The sequence below is a fragment of the Triticum urartu genome, chromosome 2, assembly GCF_003073215.2.
Source record: "Triticum urartu cultivar G1812 chromosome 2, Tu2.1, whole genome shotgun sequence".
NCBI classification, from domain to species: domain Eukaryota; kingdom Viridiplantae; phylum Streptophyta; class Magnoliopsida; order Poales; family Poaceae; genus Triticum; species Triticum urartu.
This window is the reverse complement of record NC_053023.1, coordinates 468,516,788-468,522,787: the sequence shown is the minus strand read 5'-3', so window position 1 is coordinate 468,522,787 and position 6,000 is coordinate 468,516,788.

Here is a 6,000-nt window from a genome sequence, read left to right as displayed (position 1 = left end):
GTAGGAAAGGGTAGTGAGGTGGAGCTGCAGCAAGGACTAACCATATATGGTGGCTAACTTACGCAAATGAGAGCGAGAAGAGTAGCAAAGCACGGTCGAGAAGCTAATAGTGATCAAGAAGTGATCCTGAATCTACTTACGTTCAAGCATAACACGAGACCGTGTTCTCTTCCCGGACTCCGCCGAAAAGAGACCATCATGGGTATACACGCGGTTGATGCATTTTAATTAAGTTAAGTGTCAAGTTCTCTACAACCGGACATTAACAAATTCCCATCTGCCCATAACCGCGGGCACGACTTTCGAAAGTTCAAAACCCTGCAGGGGTGTCCCAACTTAGCCCATCACAAGCTCTCACGGTCAACGAAGGATATTCCTTCTCCGGGGAAGACCCGATCAGTCTCGGAATCCCAGTTACAAGACATTTCGACAATGGTAAAACAAGACCAGCAAAGCCACCCGATGTGCCGACATCCTGATAGGATCTGCACATATCTCGTTCTCAGGGCAACACCGGATTGTCCAAGATTCCGGTAGGCTAACCCAGAGTTGCCCCTGGTGGCCACCGGCGGCTGACAGGTTCAGACCAACACTTATACAAGCACTGGCCCGGGGGGTTAAAATAAAGATGACCCTTGAGTCTACAGAACCCAAGGGAAGGTGATAGGTTGTTAGGAAAATGTAAAACCAAGGTTGGGCCTTGCTGGAGGAGTTTTATTCAAAGCAAACTGTCAAGGGGTTCCCATAACACCCAACCGCGTAAGGGACGCAAAATCAAGGAACATAACACCGGTATGACGGAAACTAGGGCGGCAAGAGTGGAACAAAACACCAGGCATAAGGCCGAGCCTTCCACCCTTTACCAAGTATATAGATGCATTAAAGTAAACAAGATATAATAATGATATCCCAACAAATATCCATGTTCCAACATGGAACAAACTCCATCTTCACCGGCAACTAACAACGCTATAAGAGGGGCTTAGCAAAGCGGTAAGATAGCCAAACAACGGTTTGCTAGGAATGATGGGTTAGAGGCTTGACATGGCAATATGGGAGGCATGATATAGCAAGTGGTAGGTATCGTGGCATAGCAATAGAGCGAGTAACTAGCAAGCAAAGATAGAAGTGATTTCGAGGGTATGGTCATCTTGCCTGCAAAGTTCTCAGAGTTGACGAAATCTTGATCCTCGTAAGCGTACTCAACAGGTTCCTCGATCACGTACTCGTCTCCCAGCTCTACCCAAGGCAAGAACACAAGCAAAGGAACAACAATCAACCACATTGCAATGCACAAGCAACATGATGCAAAACATGGCATGATATGTGAGATGTGATATGCAATGCATATGCGTGTTCCAGAAGGAAAAGGATGAACAAGGCATCAACTTGTCAAACCAAGTGCGCCTCTGGAAATATGAGATGATTTCGGTCGAAATTGATATAAAGATCACCGGAATCGGATGCACGGTTTGCAAAAGGCAAGCAAAACAAGAATGGCACAATCTGCGATTAACAGCACGATGCCATCTAGAATGCAACAAGAAACTAAGCTACTGCACTTCAACATAGCAACAAGGCATAAGGAAATGTTCTACTCAAGATGCTTGACAAAACATGAACACTGAGCTACGACTAATCACACTAGAACAGGTTCAAACAAGCATGGAAAAGTGCAAAAGATATCAGCTTCACAGACTTAGTGAAAATACTAACATGACAGGAAATAGCATCAGGGAGCCATGTTTGGAGCAAGCAAACAACATGCTACATGAAGAAATCATAGCAATACATGGCACGACATGAATCTACTAAATGCGTAGAACAAAAGTCCCTTACTGGTCATGAGCCAAAAAGGCACAAAAGGTATGATGGCACCCATGTAAACATAGCAAGTATTGTTAACAGATTCAGACTTAGCAGAAAACAGAGCATGTCAAAAACAGAATTATGAAGGCATCTTTGCGAGCTCAAAACACTCATCACAAAGCATTGCATGACAAGATAAGCATTCCTATAGCAATATGACATGTTCATGAAGCTAACCATGGCAAGAACAAGTTCATAGCATGCATGGATCAACTACAACAACCATGGCAAAATTGATTAACATGTAAACAAGCTACCAGGAACATTTTATAGCAAAAGTAGATCAAGATTAAGACATGCTAGGGCACTCCATAATTGTAAACAGGGGCATGGATGGATAGAGCACAACCATATGTCCAAATCATCCTTAATTAAGCAACTCAAAACAAGCATGTATCTCACTGTAGCATCATGGTTACATGGCATAAAAATAACAGCAGACCAAGGACTTAGCAAAATCCTAAGTCCCTAAAATCAGCAATAACACGAAGGCTACTTTGCATGCTTGTGCTAGTCACCACATTGATCACAAAAATATATGGCAAGCACCCCTGTAAAGATGGCATGACATAGATAAAAACACATGTATATCTCATGCCCATATGCAGCACACAACGAATGTGACAAAAATGACAAAACCTCATACTCTGATAAGTAACAGGACCTAACAATTTATAGCACTCTTGCATCAACGATTTGGGCATCAAGACGGACTCAAACAAGCTTCCCACAATGGAATGAAATGAATAGCATCTCACAATGAACATTTTGATATCTCATATGCATGAAACGGAGCTACGGTCATGGAGTTATGATGCGATGAACATTGCCTGAAAATATCACAGATAAAGGACAGAGAAAATCAACCTCCGGAAACTGGACGTAGTGGTACGGGATGGAGAGATCCGGGGAGGAGATGCGCCGTTTGCTTGGAGGGACCGGTGGATCTCGTCCCGGAGCGGGTCAACATCGGCTCCGACGATCCTAGTGTTCCGGTGATCGCCGGAGAGGATGAAGGAGGGCGAGGGTGGCCTGATCCGGTCCGGCCCGACCGGATCTGGCCGCCGGCGGGGTCGGCAGAGCCCTACAGCGGCGCGCCACTAGAGGACAAGGGACGGAGGCACTGGAGCCGAGGTGGTGGAGGAGACGGGGCGCTCCGGCAGCGGCGCGGGGCAGCGCTCCAGCGAGCTGGGAGGCGCGGCGGGAGCTGCGGTGGCGTCGCCGGCGAACAGGCGGCGGGGTGGAGGCGACGCCGTGCGAGCGACGCGGACGAGGTTGATGGCAGTGGAGCCGTGGCGTGCATCGGCGAGGTGACAGCCGGCGCGGGGCAAGGCGGGGGCGAAGGTGGCGGTGGCGGCAAGGTTCGGCAGCGGGGCCGGTGAACGGCGACGAGCGCGGGCGGCGCTTCGGGCAGAGGCGGCGGGCCGGTTCGTGCCCACGATGGGCTCGGCGGGCCGCGGCCGCGGGGACGACGGCGGCGGACAGGTGGCGGCTCCGGATTGGGCAGGGGCAGTGGCGGACATGTCCGGGCGTGAGGTTGGACATGTCCGTCAGCGGGAGGAGGAAGAAGCTAGGGTTTCGTCCGTGAAAATGGAAGGGGAGGTGTTTATATAGGTAGAGGGAGGTAGGGATGTCCAAATGGAGTGTAGTTTTCGACCACGCGATCGTGATCCGACGGCGGAGGACATGGGAGTGGTTTTGAAGGGTTATTGGACTGTTTTGGAGGGGTGTTGGGCTGCAACACACACGAGGCCTTTACGGTTCCCCGGTTAACCGCTGGAGTATCAAACGGACTCCAGATGACACGAAATTTGACAGGCGGTCTACCGGTGGTGTACCAAGGCCACTTGGCAAATCTCGGGCCATTCCGAGAATGTTTAACACCCACTCATGAAAAGAGACAAAAGGGGGCGCCGGAGGACGTAGGAGCGTCGGATTGCAAAACGGACAATGGGGAAAAAGCTCGGATGCATGAGACGAGCACGTATACAAATGAGATGCACATGATGACATGATATGAAATGCATGACATGAACAAAATGCAAAACAAAGACAACAACCCCACCACGAAGGGAATCTTCTATCGCATCTCCAGAAAAGGCAAGAGTCGGAGTACAAATATGGCCAGTTACATCCGGGGCGTTACAACACTCCACCACTACGAAAGGATCTCATCCCGAGATCTAGGATGGCACCGGAGGAAATGGAAGAGGAAGATATGAGGTACAACTAAGTTGCTTATTTGACAAATGAGTGAAACCAAAGAACCTTGAAAGGTTGAACAACTTGGAAGAAAGAAAGAATACAACGAAGATGAACAAAGTTGAAAAACACTCCGGTTAAATGGATAAGCAAAGGAAAGAACATGATCTTTGTCAAAAAATGGGATGATGGGTCGAAGCGTGCAATATCACAATGCCTCCGAAACAAAAGATAGAACGGATTGAAAGTAAAGAAGAAGAAAACAACATCTTCTACCTCGAATGAATTTGAAAGCATCCTTCCAAGAAGGTTATAACAGAGTTGTTGGAAACCAACAACGAAAAGAGTAAGCTTGTTGTGGGCTTATGGAAATAATCTCGAAATCTTGAGGTGAAATTCTGCCACTAACGAAAACGACAGATTGGAGCTTATGAACAAGGAGATGACAACTCCTTTCGCCGAGAGGATAGGAGAAAAACTTGGATCATTAATAGACACCACAATAAGCAACATTCCTTAGGGAAGGCTTTAGGTGAAATATAACCCAAGATAACTCCAATGAAGAGGTTGACGGGTTGCAAAGTATCTCCTGAACGAAGAGAAAATGATGGGTTTAAAATATCTCATTCTTAACAACTTGTGAATCATGAAACATGAAAGAAAAATTGGCAAGAATGGCATATCACCATCCCAAAAGATAAGGTAGAAAGAATTGTACTTTGGAATGCAAGATGAAGAATGCTTGAACTCCTCTGAAAAGAATCTCGATGCACACTTCGAGAAGGAACTAAATCCTTTATGAACCATCATGTGAAGCCTCCATGAAGAACTCCGGTAACAAAAGGATGATCAAACGAAAGGAAAGAGAAGTTGAAAACACAAGGTGAAGCCTTGCGATGATTTAGATGGAGCTTCGCGACGAGATAAAGCGGAAAAACTTGGAACTCCGGAAAAGAAAGATGAACAAAAGAAATCAAGAATTTTGATGAACCTCCGGAATAAGGAATTAATCAGTTGGATGAAACAAGAATAAGAATTACATTATGCTTATCCTTCATCAATTAAATTGATGACAAGCAACGGATTTGGCATACTACTTATTCTCATTGAAAGGATTAAGAGAGATATAGCGTAAACTTGGGAAGGTCTTCAACGAACCACCGGTAGGATTGGAAAGAACGAATGAATTGATATGATAACCAAGGAAGAGAACTCTTGAACGAACCACCGTAAAAATATAAAATGAACGAAGAAAAGATAAGGAAACACCGGGAAGAATTAGAGAATGAATGAAGATACTTGAGGGAATTTAGATACATGAGAACAAAGAGATCACGAGCTGATTAGAGAATATTTGAATGATGCACCGGAAGATTTCAAGAACTAGAGCTGAACGCTGGAATGAATAATTCTGAAATGATGGGCTCCGGAGAATCAAACTAAAAAGAATATTGAATTGCTCCGGATGGGTGAAAAGAATTCTCACAATCAAAAACAATTACGAGAGGATGGCATCAAGCTAGAATCACGATCTTTGAGAGAATGGATAAGATTTGGAGGGAAAATCTTCTTCGGTCTTCAAATCCGAGAATGACGACGAGAAACACCACCATGAGTTGTTGAGATACTCCGGGATGACGAATAGAAAGGTTGAGCCAACGATGAAAATAATTTGGAAGATCTTGGAGAAATACATATGACTGATGATAATTCATTCTTACGTCAAACTTGGAGAAGAATTTGAGAGTAACTCCGGGAAAGAAAAGAGTCAGGTAAGATCCTGGGAAAAGACATGTGGGTTAGGGCTCACTCAAAAGAAACACCGTTGAACGATTTAAAAGATAGATTGCGCCGTTTGAATTAAATGAATTGAATAAGGTAAGACCTCGAAATAGCTTGAACGGATGCAGAGTGGAAACACGAATCTTC